This window comes from Vicia villosa, unplaced genomic scaffold (assembly GCF_029867415.1).
Source record: "Vicia villosa cultivar HV-30 ecotype Madison, WI unplaced genomic scaffold, Vvil1.0 ctg.000342F_1_1, whole genome shotgun sequence".
NCBI classification, from domain to species: Eukaryota; Viridiplantae; Streptophyta; class Magnoliopsida; order Fabales; family Fabaceae; genus Vicia; species Vicia villosa.
The window spans coordinates 213,267-228,563 of NW_026705152.1; the positions used below are offsets into that span (position 1 = coordinate 213,267).

The window sequence follows — 15,297 nt, forward strand, 5'->3', positions numbered from 1 at the left end:
AATAAATAATATTTTTATGATTTTTTTGATTATTCACAAAATAGGTATATTAAATGATTGTTGCACCCCAAAATTTGCCCATGTATTTATTTCTAACTGGCTTAGATTTCTCATTTCATATGCATCATCTTTTTCACTAGGGCATTAACGTAACATGCATCATTAGTCACTAAAATTGGCAAGGGATCGAGGTCGTAGATAGAGCTGAGGTTTCACATGGCTTGAAGTTCATAATTAGTGCAGGTTTGTTTCTATTGAGGTATTCAACTAATAATGGACTAAGGTTCGTTTCGTTGTGCTTGTGACAACCGGTGGATTCTCAGGGTTAGACTGTTACCTTATGAAACGTTGCAAATTGAAGAGCTAGAAGTTTGAAAATATAGCAAAGGGAGAAAAAGAGTTGAAATTCAAAAATGATATTGGAGGGAATTCTTTTAGACACGAAATCATCAGATTACAGGGATGGTGTCATTGGAATCCAAGGAAGGTCATTACATCACCAAGAAGTCATTACACCATTGAAAAAGCTACATGGTTGACCGAAGTCAAACCAACCCTAAACCTGTTGCCTCATATCCATACACTACCACCTTTCCAAGGAATGCTCCGTATTGATAGATATAAATTCCAAAGGTCAAAATTGACAAGGAAGAGATTTTATTTCATTCAAATTTGGTCCAAGTTTATGATACAAGCCAGGGAGATTACAAAGGAAAGTACAAACATGTGTAGATCCGTATTTTGGTACAACCATACACTCATTCAAAATTCAACTATGATTGCCATGTACAAAAAGAAAGGGGGCCATGTTATGTTCTGCACAAAAGTATACAGTACAGAATACACATTAAATTGTCTTCATCTTCCTTTACCAAGTCTCCTTCAGTTTCACTTTGCTCGCCTGTCTTCGAGTCTCGCCTTCCATGGTCCTACTTCCGAGTCATGCTTCAAAACATAAGAAAACTCACCAAGATCGGTGTCTAAACTGACTGCATATACCGAGCACCCTGCATCAATAAGAAAAATAGTTCAGACCCTCAAGCTAATGCAAATTGGGCACGTTTCAATGGTAAATCGAACCAGTTCAACTACACAATGTTGTTATCCAGAACAGCCCCATAATTGCGTCAAGAGACCCCTGCAAACTTCCACAAATCATCCCTGCAGAATCAAATGCACACAGTCAGAATAACACAACATTCAAAAACCAATTTACACCAATCCCAGTTCAGCTCATTATGACAATGTGAATACGCCGGTTCAGCGGAAGGCAGCAGCTATTTGCTGAGATAAAGGTATTGTGGGAAGCGCCTCATTGTGAGCGTTATGTCGAATTTAGCGGTGCATTTATATTCCCGAATCTGGGCAAATAAGCATAGTGTTAGAGTGCATGAAGGAGGGTCATTGGAAGATATTTTGTGAAGGCATAGAATGATACCTGAACCGACTTCATGGTCCATGTTTTAGAAACTCCTACACAGTTCAAGCCACCTGCAGAGAATCAGATGTTCAGTGCTAGTCAGCATAAAACCAAAGCATCAGATGCACCATAATTGTTCAAAACTGGCCCCATACGTTGGCATACCTCGCATACAAGTTTCAAAACCCAAACAATCTTTACACTACATTCAAATCACCTCACTACTAAGAAAGTCCAGCCCTGCACTCAATTCATATAACCAAACCAGCTCCCTCCCTTAACTAACAAAACCAATTTCTAACTAACTCACTCTTAAAACTCCTAACAGTTTGTTATTCATTTTCCACTTTAACCAAAAACTTGAATCATAACTAACTTCCCAACCATCACTTAACTGTCTCTAACAGAATTCCAAACCACCAATAACCAACCTCTAACAACCGTAACCGATTCAGTTACAGCTAATAAACTAACTCCTAACTGCAAAAGGAATCAGTTACAAACAGAAAATTGGGGGAGGAAGAAGAGAAACGGGATTCAACAAAAAGGGAGAAGAAAGTTACCTATTTATACTCAGCTTCAACCATTCTTCTGGGGGGCTCTCGAAAATCTCCACAATCATCCTCTTCCTCTTCACGTCATTTTCACCATTGTTTCTCTAAGCAGAGCCATTCTTCCACTACACGCCGTTCTCCACATTCCCAATCTTCATCTTCGATTCTCTCATCTTCTCCATCATCATCTCCCGTTCTGCAACTCTCTCACCATCACTCTCTCCTTCACCACCTTCTCCACATACTTCCCACAACTCTTCATTCTTTCTCGATTCAACCTCCATAATTCACTCTTCTACGCCATTTTCAACTTCACTCCAATCTTCGCCTGCTTCATCAGCTTCAATCCTCTCCATTATCTTCATCGCTGCAATTAATTTACACTACAACCGTTTCTCTACGATCCACCACTGCATCTTTCTGCAACCTTGAACCGACCTTCATCAATCTCTTCATGGTCTCCAATCCTATCTGTTTGCTCGCAGCTCTGCAATCTTCAAGGTCTCTACGCGTCTTCGTCATCACCTCCGCGGCGCTACAATAAGCGACAGCTGGCGACTCTGCTGGGGATGTGATAGACCTGTGCTGGTCCATTCTTAGCGAGTCGATCCTAGCCTTTGTTTGTTTCTTTAATTGGGTGTTATTTTGTTTGTTTATATGTTTACATCCTGTATATATGTCTGTATATCATGTCTATTTTCCTGCTTGCATATCATGTTTACTTTCCGCATGCATCTGGACTATATTATGGGTCCCCGTGGGGACCACATATTTTCTCTGTTTGCAGGTTGGGTGGGATGTTCTATGAGGTAAAAGGCCCAATACCCAGGCCAGAGTTGACACATAGGATACCTAGGATAGAGTGGATAGTCATGACGCCGATGAGATGTCAGGTCTTGTCTAGTGCGATCATGAGACCCACGCCCAGTCGAGGTTCAAATGGGGTATCATCGTTGGCATGTAGATGCAACAATGGTGATATCTCAGGAGAACTGATAACGCTGGTTGCCATTTTGACCTACCCTGACCTAGATTCACCCGTGAGTGGGGAGGGATATACATGACAGGTACCGTTGGTGACTATTCAAGTCTGTTGGTGACTATTGGTTCTCCTGGTATTCAAAAAGGTGTCGGACCTTTGATCTCGTGACATCTGACCTACATCATTTATTCAGAGGATTGTACAGTGGTTACTAAGATTATATGGACCTTGATCCCATGCTTGTGCATTGCATAACATCATTACTTTATCCACTTCATTTGTGGGGGATTCTAAAGTCTATTTCTAAAAAAAAAAAAGAGGAAACAAAAAAGAAATAGAAAAATAGCAAAGATGGAAAAGTAAAAAAAAAAAAAGAAAAGATACTATATGCAAAAAAAAAAAAGAGAATAAAAAAGAAATAAAAGCGTGAAAAGGCTTTAGGATCCCTTAGAAATGAAACATGCATTCATTATCATGCATTTCATATTTCTCTCAGAAGCTTATGGGGGCCCTTTCTACTCAGATTTTGACTTCAACAATGAATTGACTTCTCACCGCTACGTGCTTGAAAGGTAATCATGGAACAACTTCGTGAGGACTTAACTCAGATGAGGACAGAAATGGGGATTAACCTGAATCATTGTATGGAGGCTATTCAAGCCCTTGCTTTTAGACACGAAGAATTGAGACAGATTCTTCAGAGGCCAGATACAAATGTTAATCTCAACACAGGAGAAGGTCTTGTGAATCAGAATGTTAGAAACACTGTTGAGATTCCAATTCCTGTTAAGGAGACTTCGCATCATGAGAATAATTCAGAATTTGAAGCCTTTAGGTTCCCGATTGACGAGTTTGAAAAAAGGTTCCAATTCCTGGATGAAAGGTTGAAGGCCATGGAAGGTCGTGACTCCATTGATTTAGATGCTGCTGGTTTGTGCCTAGTTCCTGGTATCAAGATCCCTGCTAAGTTCAAAGTCCCTAACTTCGAGAAGTACAAGTGTACCACGTGTCCGATAGCTCATGTCAAGGCATTTTGCAACAAAATGGCTCCTTATGCTGAGAATGACAAGCTGTTAATGCATTTCTTTCAGGATAGCCTCAGTGGCACATCTCTTGAGTGGTATAATCAACTCGAAAGAACCGATGTCCAAACTTGGAAAGAACTAGCAGAAGCCTTTGTCAAGCGTTACAAGCACAATAGCAACATGGCTCCGACCAGAACGCAACTTCAAGCTTTGACTCAGAAAACTGACGAATCGTTCAGAGAATATGCCCGAAGATGGAGAGAATTAGCTGCTAAAGTTCAACCTCCACTCTTAGAGAAAGAGCTCATGGATATGTTCAAAGATGTGATGGAAAGTCCGTACTACCAATGTTTGGCTGCATGTAAAGCCTCTGATTTTGCAGAATTGGTACTCGTTGGAGAACGAATGGAGCATGGTATTAAGAATGGTAATGTCCAAGTTTTTGGTACTCCTTCTGAATTCCATAAGCAAATGAATGAAGAGACTAATGCAGTTTCTGATTATGAAGTGGAATCTCCTGATTATTCTCCTGATCATATCTCTTATCATGAAGCAGTGGAAGTAACTCCTGTTCAGGATGACCCACAAATTTGTGCTACAACTTTCAGTCAACCTCCCGCTCGGTTTGTTCAACAGAAGCTTATCCCAAAGGATCAATCAGGTCAGTATGTGCCACAAAGGCGGAATTATCAACACAATCGTCACCCACAAGGTAGACAGAGGCATAGAAGGCCAAAAAGAGTGTACGATCCCATTCCTATGACTCGTGATAAGCTGCTTTCTCACTTGATCAATCTTTCCTTGGTAGAACCAAAGCAACCCAAGCAACCAAAGCCTGTTCATTTCCCGTATCATGTGGGATTTGACCCTAATGTTAGTTGTGGCTACCATGCTGGGGCACCTGGCCATTCGATTGAAGATTGCCAACCATTCAAAGATAAGGTTCAAGACCTGATTGATTCCAAAGCTATCACTTTCATACCCGAGGGCCAAGATTGAAGTTCTCTGTTGACTCAATGGGTCTTCTAAAGCAATAAGGTCATACGGAGTCAAGTCTCCTCAACTATGGCAATCATCATTTCATTTCCGTATTCTCATTTCGGTACTTCCTATTTTGTGAACGGTTATTTCCTTGTTTGAACCGGTTGGTATGATAATAATAAAAGCACCCCAAATTCTCGAGCAACCCTGTCAGAATCTTTTCAAAAAAAGGGAAATCAAGAATGTTTTGTAGAAGCATCTCTCATTCTCAAGGTTCTTATGCTCAGTTGTATCCGTGGAGATTGGTGTTTTAGTTGGTGTTTGAGCTCTCTTTGCAACAAGTAGTCTCTCTATATTTGGTAACCACGCAAGGTTCCTCCATGTTTGATGGAAAATATTTCTTCAACGAATATGCTTGGGGCTCCCGCACGAGGGATAAGCAAGACGTACTCTTATCTTGAGCATTGCCTCACTCGCATTGCTCAAATCCCTAAAGTAAAAAAAGAGTAAAAAGAAAATAATAATTACAACTCTTGGGTGACTTCGTTGAAATTTCCTTTTGAAGTAATCTGAAGTTTTTGGAAGGAACTGCAGAAAGTATTCAAGATCAATAAGTCCGTACGGAGTCAAGTCTCCTCAACAAGGGCATTCATTTAGTTCTTTATTGTATTCTCATTGGTAACATTTCATTGTTTGTTTAAGCATTGCTAGCATGTAAAAATTTGTAAATTTTTGAATGAAAATCATAATACATTGTTATGTTTGTCTTGAAGTAATCCATTCGTTTTCACTCAAAAAAAAAAGTTTTTGGCATTACGATACCAACTTTACTTATCACTTGCTTAGGCAAAGAGCGGAGGGAGAATGATGACAAAAAAATGCAAAATCCCTAATTGTGTGTTTTTGAATAAAACCCTGCTGATGATGTACAGGCATTGTTTCAAATCCCCAAACACCGGAGATATAAGGGAGATAGACCCTCGTTAACCCCTTTGAGCCTTGAAGTAGGAGTTTCTTTTCTGATCAGGAAAAAACCTTTATTTTTAACCCTGGGTCAGGGTAGTGTTCATTTAACTTGATCAAGTGTTCAAAACTCACCGAATGATATGCATCTAAGGATATAACAATGGTTATCCTTCAAAAGGTTGAGGAAATTCAAAGTCGTGATGGTTATTCCTCACTTACCAAGAGGTCAAAAGATGACGATACCACAATGGAATGAGGCAGTCGCGATCACTTCCAATGAATCAAAGACAATGTGAGGTCACACGACTTGTTCAAAAAAGAAGAAGAAAAAAAAAAAGAAGAAAAAATGATGAAAGAAAAATATAGACATAAAAAGAAAAATAATGGTGAAAATAAAGCAAGAACAAAATCGTGTGACGATAAATCTAAAGAATAAAAGGTGAGCGACTGCCATGTCCGAAATACCTCATTGATTCCTCAACCATTTCAAAAAAAAATTCCTGGTGAGGGACGAGCACTCATGTTGAGTTAACTGAACTTAGGAGTGGGGAACATCACGAAGGGGGTGGGCACTAAATAATTTTGAGCCTAAAAATCCTTTGTTTCAAAAAACCATGAACCCGGCCAAGTTACAACCCTTAAAAGTCCTAATTGAAGTAGGGTTTATTTCGAAAACGCACTCCAATGAGATAGTGTTTACTGACTCTCAATGAAGCGTAACACATGTATGTTGGTATTGTATGCCCGCTTTGCATTCCATTCACAAGAGGTTGTAACCTCATTGCATAAAAAGTTTTAAACTTCAAGACTAGCATAGGCTTTGTATTAGAATTGTCATTCTTAGAATTAACATTCTTTTGCATACAAAACATTTGCTTAAACATCAAGGAAGTTTCCATGATGAGAATCCATAAAGAGTTTGATCATGTCAAAGTAAGAGAGACTTGAGAATTCCGTAAAGTAAAAAGCTATCACTTCAGAGATCAAAGCAAGTTGTTTGAATACTCCGTTGAGCAGGAGCAGTGGATACTCTATTTGTTTGATTACCCTAAAAAGTTTTGAATACTCTTCTGAGTATGGTAAAGTTACTTCCATGATTTGTGGGATCTTAAGGGAAGTAAACTTAAGGAGTCTGATAAGATGAATATAATCAGGGGCAATCACGACGAGGAATCTCTCTCGTGAGTTCAGCCTATCTGGGGCAATTAATTCGAGGTTTAACCTCTCAAATTCAACTAATCAGGGGCAATCACGTCAAAGTGTGATCTCTCCAATCCACTTAATCTGGGGCAATCCAGTCGAGGAATCTCTCTCAAAATCCAGTCAACCTAGGGCATAATCTTTTGGTCTGTATTAAAGAACTGTCATCACAAAGTTAAGAAGTATCATGATGCTCTTCCCCAGCAAGTTACTCTCTCCCCAAGCATAGGAGTTTATTTCTCCTAGAAAAGTCTCTCCCCGAGCATAGGAGTTTATGTCTCCTGAGAATTCATTCTCCCTCCGAGGATAGGAGTTTATTCCTCCTAGGAGTGTTCCAATCATCCCAGAAAGGGCTCCTTATCCGGATTTCTAATCCCCACCATTGTGAGTTGAGGGAATCTCCTCAAGCTAAAAATTCTTCGAGCTATGGCACATGGTGAGAAGTCAAAATTTTCCTCAAGTCAACAATCAGAAGTGTATCCCGCAAGTCAAAGTCCAATGTTCATTGGCACCCCCACATAATTCTTAACACTAAGGGGATTCTCCCTGGTGTTTACCTCTCCCGAGGTCAAAGATGAAATTCAATGGAATACCCCCCGAAGGGACCCCAATGATTTTGCTTCTCTATCACACTATTGCCTTTATTTGGCGCCTTGCATATAGTAATCATTGCATAATACATTGCATCTACAAAAATGCGTAGCATTTCCATGAAAATGGAGCATTACGCTAAAGAAAAATTCAAACATGCATCAATGCATAAGCCAGTTTGTGTACGCTCCAAGGGCACAATATAATATATCCCCAGAAGAAGTCTCATTTTCTCTCTCCAGTGTGGATTGAATACAAAGTCTTTCTTCATCAAGATCATTGTTTCATTGGTTATTTCCCATTTGCAGAGATCAATCATTTGGATAAACCATACTTTGTGTGTGGCAATTCAAGTGATTGTCACTTTTGTAGAATTACACCCGCCTTTGGCCTGAGGGATCCATGTAATTCTTATGCTTCGCAAGCGTCAATGTTTCCTTGCAAATACAGTGTTTGATAACATCTCCAATAAGAGTCTGGTCATTACTAGTCTTCTTGCAGTCAAGTCCAATGATTATTGGCATCCCTTTCAAGTCCCGTGGTTATGGGCATCCTTCGGTCAGGTCTAATATTGTTTAGTCCTCCCCGTTCAAGTCCGGTGGTTATCGGCATACCCCTTCAGATCTAATGAGATTCCAACCATCGAGTTGTGAGTCCTTTGTTTTCCGACCTCGAGTCGTGAGTTTCTGACTTTTCGTCATAAAGATTCCAGCCATCGAGTTGTGAGTCCTTTGTTTTCCGACCTCGAGTCGTGAGTTTCCGACTTTTTGTCGTGAAGATTCCAACCATCGAGTTGTGAGTCCTTTGTTTTCCGACCTCGAGTCGTGAGTTTCTGACTTTTCGTCATGACCAACCATCGAGTTGTGAGTCCTTTGTTTTCCGACTTCGAGTCGTGAGTTTCCGACTTTTAGTCGTGAGTGTCCCAACCTTCGAGTTGTGGATGTTTGTCGTATACTCCTCAAAAAGTGTCATGGCAAACCAACTTCTTGCACTTGCCTGTTGCAAATAGGCATTACAAGGCTTCTTCTTTCCTTCGAGGAAGTCCTACGGGAATATCACACAGTTACTTGCTGAAGCTTGTTAAGCGGAGGCATCCAAAAGAAAAATAAATAATACATCTAGAGCGCAAATTTTCTGGTACTTTGGTATTTAATCTTCTTCTACCTCGAATGTTCGAAAGGCTAACGCCAATCTCACCTTCAGGTTTAAGACGATTAAATAGGGGGCAGCTGTTGCACCCCAAAATTTGCCCATGTATTTATTTCTAACTGGCTTAGATTTCTCATTTCATATGCATCATCTTTTTCACTAGGGCATTAACGTAACATGCATCATTAGTCACTAAAATTGGCAAGGGATCGAGGTCGTAGATAGAGCTGAGGTTTCACATGGCTTGAAGTTCATAATTAGTGCAGGTTTGTTTCTATTGAGGTATTCAACTAATAATGGACTAAGGTTCGTTTCGTTGTGCTTGTGACAACCGGTGGATTCTCAGGGTTAGACTGTTACCTTATGAAACGTTGCAAATTGAAGAGCTAGAAGTTTGAAAATATAGCAAAGGGAGAAAAAGAGTTGAAATTCAAAAATGATATTGGAGGGAATTCTTTTAGACACGAAATCATCAGATTACAGGGATGGTGTCATTGGAATCCAAGGAAGGTCATTACATCACCAAGAAGTCATTACACCATTGAAAAAGCTACATGGTTGACCGAAGTCAAACCAACCCTAAACCTGTTGCCTCATATCCATACACTACCACCTTTCCAAGGAATGCTCCGTATTGATAGATATAAATTCCAAAGGTCAAAATTGACAAGGAAGAGATTTTATTTCATTCAAATTTGGTCCAAGTTTATGATACAAGCCAGGGAGATTACAAAGGAAAGTACAAACATGTGTAGATCCGTATTTTGGTACAACCATACACTCATTCAAAATTCAACTATGATTGCCATGTACAAAAAGAAAGGGGGCCATGTTATGTTCTGCACAAAAGTATACAGTACAGAATACACATTAAATTGTCTTCATCTTCCTTTACCAAGTCTCCTTCAGTTTCACTTTGCTCGCCTGTCTTCGAGTCTCGCCTTCCATGGTCCTACTTCCGAGTCATGCTTCAAAACATAAGAAAACTCACCAAGATCGGTGTCTAAACTGACTGCATATACCGAGCACCCTGCATCAATAAGAAAAATAGTTCAGACCCTCAAGCTAATGCAAATTGGGCACGTTTCAATGGTAAATCGAACCAGTTCAACTACACAATGTTGTTATCCAGAACAGCCCCATAATTGCGTCAAGAGACCCCTGCAAACTTCCACAAATCATCCCTGCAGAATCAAATGCACACAGTCAGAATAACACAACATTCAAAAACCAATTTACACCAATCCCAGTTCAGCTCATTATGACAATGTGAATACGCCGGTTCAGCGGAAGGCAGCAGCTATTTGCTGAGATAAAGGTATTGTGGGAAGCGCCTCATTGTGAGCGTTATGTCGAATTTAGCGGTGCATTTATATTCCCGAATCTGGGCAAATAAGCATAGTGTTAGAGTGCATGAAGGAGGGTCATTGGAAGATATTTTGTGAAGGCATAGAATGATACCTGAACCGACTTCATGGTCCATGTTTTAGAAACTCCTACACAGTTCAAGCCACCTGCAGAGAATCAGATGTTCAGTGCTAGTCAGCATAAAACCAAAGCATCAGATGCACCATAATTGTTCAAAACTGGCCCCATACGTTGGCATACCTCGCATACAAGTTTCAAAACCCAAACAATCTTTACACTACATTCAAATCACCTCACTACTAAGAAAGTCCAGCCCTGCACTCAATTCATATAACCAAACCAGCTCCCTCCCTTAACTAACAAAACCAATTTCTAACTAACTCACTCTTAAAACTCCTAACAGTTTGTTATTCATTTTCCACTTTAACCAAAAACTTGAATCATAACTAACTTCCCAACCATCACTTAACTGTCTCTAACAGAATTCCAAACCACCAATAACCAACCTCTAACAACCGTAACCGATTCAGTTACAGCTAATAAACTAACTCCTAACTGCAAAAGGAATCAGTTACAAACAGAAAATTGGGGGAGGAAGAAGAGAAACGGGATTCAACAAAAAGGGAGAAGAAAGTTACCTATTTATACTCAGCTTCAACCATTCTTCTGGGGGGCTCTCGAAAATCTCCACAATCATCCTCTTCCTCTTCACGTCATTTTCACCATTGTTTCTCTAAGCAGAGCCATTCTTCCACTACACGCCGTTCTCCACATTCCCAATCTTCATCTTCGATTCTCTCATCTTCTCCATCATCATCTCCCGTTCTGCAACTCTCTCACCATCACTCTCTCCTTCACCACCTTCTCCACATACTTCCCACAACTCTTCATTCTTTCTCGATTCAACCTCCATAATTCACTCTTCTACGCCATTTTCAACTTCACTCCAATCTTCGCCTGCTTCATCAGCTTCAATCCTCTCCATTATCTTCATCGCTGCAATTAATTTACACTACAACCGTTTCTCTACGATCCACCACTGCATCTTTCTGCAACCTTGAACCGACCTTCATCAATCTCTTCATGGTCTCCAATCCTATCTGTTTGCTCGCAGCTCTGCAATCTTCAAGGTCTCTACGCGTCTTCGTCATCACCTCCGCGGCGCTACAATAAGCGACAATGATAAGTGTGTGAAAAATGAAGTAAAAAAGAATTAGTTTGATAGGTTAAATAAATATGTGAAATTGTGAAGAAAAATGAAAGAAATTAGTGTTAAAAAAAAGGTTTTGTCCCTTGGAGGGTTTGAACCCACGCCCTTGAGGTTACCAGTCCAAAACAACACCACTGAGCCAACGCGCGCTCAGTGTTAGTGACTTGCCTCCATTTGGTCATGTTTCAAAACAAGTTGTAAATCTTTGAAAAATAAAAGAAACAAAAAGTCTGGGGCGAGGGGGATTCGAACCCCAGACTTGTGGCATGATGATACTAAGGGCGCATGTGTGGCCACTAGGGCAAGTTGTTTAGTCATTAATAAAACGCATATCACTCAAAATAAAATAAACTCTGCCCTGAGATTTGAATTTTGCGCGCCACCACCATCTTCGTCTTCAACCTCAAGCTCCATGAATTTGGATTTCTGAACTCACTCATCTCTCAATCATTTGCCATGATGTAAACACGAAACTTGCTCTAATTTCACTCACGATTCTAAATATGTAACTAACATGAACTAACATTAACTACATCTAACTAATTTACCAGAAATCGTGAAGAACCCTAAAATTTCAAAATCAAATTAAATGACTATACTGAAAGATAAATGGATGATGATAGAGGGTTTTCAATCCTCTGATGATGCTGAACAAGATAGAATCGAGATATTTCACAAAGAGTACTTAAATTAGAGAGGTGAGGTTCAGAAACTTACCTCTGAAAATGGAGGTCGTGAGGATGATTGAGAGCAACTGAGCTTGAATGAATGATCTCAATAGCTTCCTTGAGACTCAATGATGCTAACTGGATGCTTATTGTAGCCTGAATCCTTCTGAATTGTTCTATGGACCTCCCTCGATTTGAACTTCAAGTGGACATGGAGGTTGTTGAATTTGGAGTTACAGGTGAGCTGCAGCCATCTGGTTAGCTTCACTATGACCTGAGGAGTGTGTCTGGATGATTGGCTTGCCTTGAAACCTTCTGAATCACTCCATGGACCTCCAACTGCAAATGCTCCAAAGTAAGAGCAACAATGGTGTTCCTCCACCTACAGAAGTGATCCAGGTGCTTGGATCACCTCAAATGACCTCCCTTGAGATGTTAGAATGCTCACTTCCCAAAGATAAGCTTTGGTTTGAAGAAATCGATTCTTCTTGCCAAAGAACTTTGAAAAACAATGAACAAGAGGAGAGAAAGAGAAAGCAAGGAATATGGTTGCTTTGGTGTGTTTTTTGAATGAGAATGAGGCCTCTATTTATAGGCAATTGGTTCAGTACTGAGTGAGAGTGTGAGCTTGCTTAATGGGAGAGTTTGGGTTTCTTAGCCATGAAGAAATTCAAAGAATATCCCAAGTGCAATGATGAGCTCTTTGATACCACTCCCTAGCCATCGGTTTTGCTTGATCTTAGGGGACCAAATTGCTGCAGAAATGAGCTCCAATTGGTTGGGAGAAGATTCCTTTGATGAATCACCAATTTGTCATAAATTCAAAAATGCAATCATTACATAATCACATGCCTTTGTTTTTGGGGAATCTTCTCTAATCCTTATGCAATGATGAAAATGGATGTATGGCATGGTTTCAGATGTGTTATGGGTCGTGTAGCATCCATAAGAGAGGTTATTTGCACAAAATTTGCAAAGTCCAATTTGCACATGACCTATAATTTTACTTCATGAGGCCAACTTTGAACAAGCATAACTCTTAGCTCAAATTGAATTTGGAGAAGGTTGAACACAATTTGGAAAGCCCTAAACATCTACTTCAATTCATTAGTTTATGTCTTCTTCAGAATCCTTTGGGAAATTTGTGAAAAATGAGGCCAAAGTTGGAAGAAAACTAGGTTAAAACACTTAGAAAAATTTCTAAGTGTTTATGACCTAAACTTCAAAATCTCCAAAACTTCATAAATGGTTGATCTTTTGAAAAAAGTTCCTTTGTAAGATGTTGTTTTATTTTGCAAGATCTACAACTTTCATGTTGGAAGTTTTTTGAGTTGTGTAGGTGAAATTTTGAGATCTCACCATGCCTTCAAAAACCCTAATTCCCGACTTTTCGCTCCTTGATGAATTTCTTTGAATTTCTTTGGCCAAATGACTTTGACATCCATATATTGATGATATTGATCTTTGAAAATCATTTTTTGACCAAAAACCTTAAAAGTCAATGATGATCCTTCACAGTTGACTTTTTCCTGACAAAGTAGCTTTTTGGGCTTTTGTGTAGAAATAAGATCTTCTCCCCAAATGGATGATATAAATGGATTATATGGAGGTAGTAGAGATCCTTAAATCATGTCTTGAGTTTTGGATTCATGCCCTGATCAGAAGTCAACTATCTTGGTGAATTAGGTCAAAACCCTAATTTGTCGACCATGTGAAAATAATGACTGTAGACTTTGAATTGAAGTGTGATGTCCAGTAGATCTTGTCATATGAGTTATTTGAAGATGATTGATGTCTTTGAATGACCCTCTGGGGCTTTTTAGGGTTTCCCAAAAGTGATCCCTGATTTCAGTCCTTGATAGGCTCAAAACCCTAGTCTGGTGACCTGAGTAAACCTGTACTCAGATGACTGGATGTCTAATCAATCATAGATGAGAAAAGTGAAGTTTTTGAGCCCCATGATTGTATTAGAGACTAGTCTTTGTATTGATTGATCCTTTGCCTGAGCTTTCTTGTCTTTGAGCATCCCCGATTAGGTACCAGATGGAGAAATGACTGCTCTGGGAACTTGTCTTGACCTGATGAAAAATCCTGAAGATATGCCATCTCAGGGGGGTCAAAAATTAGGGTATGACAGATGCCCCTATTTAAGTTTCTTTTATCCGGAGGGAGAGAGATTGAGATCTCGATCTCTTCTGCGTAAAAGAGACTTAAATATCAAAGAATGCCCGAATTTTGGGCGCTCCTGAGATGTTGTAATTGATAAAATTTTTGCATGACTTGATCCCGTTGTCGCGCTTGGCGGGGGATGAGGAGACAAACTTCTGCAGAAATACTTGATGTAGATTCTGGTGAATGGATGGCAATGCGGGATGCGCAATCCATCTTCTTTAACTAAGTGCTGATACTTAGAAAAAGGTAAACAACCTTTCCTCGTTTCGGATGTCCATATCTCGAAACTGGTCTTGGTTGCGTTTGGACAATATCTCAGATAAAGAGAAAACCTCCAAAGGTTTGTTCCCTCATCAAACTTCTCATCAGCACTTGGAGACGAGACGCCATTTGATGGTAGTAAAGAAACTTCAAGGGTTTGTTTCCTCGTCAAACTTCTTATCAGTGCTTGGAGATAAGATGCCATTTGACGGCTGTAAAGAAACTTCACCATCTTCCTTTTTGACTTGACGTCTTTGAAAGAATGTCATATGGCCTCATGATCTTTTGAGGGGCTAATGACTTTGTTTGAAGGCGGACGAACTGTTTTCGGGGTGAAAACTGCCATTCGTCAACTGATGCCTGGGGAATCAATGAACTGTTTTCCTAAGAGGAAAACTGCCATTCATTGACTCTGTGGGGAGCTAAGCATCCCATGAGCAGACAAACTGTTTGAAGAAACTGCCATTTGTCGGTCTCTTGAGTATTTAACAGACAAACTGTCTTTTCTTGGGAAAAGACTGCCATTTGCCAATTGCTAGGGGAACAAACTGTCTTCTGCCGGGGAAGATTGCCATTTATCGACCCTTGTCATGAAAGAAAGTGAGCAAACTGTCTTCTGCTGAAAGAGACTGCCATTTGCTGACTGCTGGGGAAACAAACTGTCTTCTACTGGGAGAGACTGCCATTTGTAGACCTTGCTGTGAGAAAGTGAGCAAACTGTCTTCTGCTGAAAGAGACTGCCATTTGCCG

General features: G+C 40.0%; 2 long non-coding RNA genes across 4 annotated transcripts; both read right to left on the minus strand.

Moving 5' to 3' along the window:
* Positions 1-640: 640 nt before the first annotated feature.
* LOC131626988 (uncharacterized) lies at positions 641-2,515 on the minus strand. Of its 2 annotated transcripts, XR_009291371.1 has the most exons (4): positions 1,984-2,515; positions 1,439-1,491; positions 1,081-1,361; positions 641-1,007 (listed from the first exon to the last, which is right to left on the minus strand). It is a non-coding gene; the product is annotated as an uncharacterized LOC131626988 (long non-coding RNA). The 2 variants fall into 2 exon arrangements; XR_009291370.1 differs by having other exon boundaries at positions 641-1,361.
* Positions 2,516-9,531: 7,016 nt separating this feature from the next.
* LOC131626989 (uncharacterized) lies at positions 9,532-11,410 on the minus strand. 2 transcript variants are annotated; one of them, XR_009291373.1, is made up of 4 exons: positions 10,875-11,410; positions 10,330-10,382; positions 9,972-10,252; positions 9,532-9,898 (listed from the first exon to the last, which is right to left on the minus strand). It is a non-coding gene; the product is annotated as an uncharacterized LOC131626989 (long non-coding RNA). The 2 variants fall into 2 exon arrangements; XR_009291372.1 differs by having other exon boundaries at positions 9,532-10,252.
* Between the last annotated feature and the right edge of the window lie 3,887 nt (positions 11,411-15,297).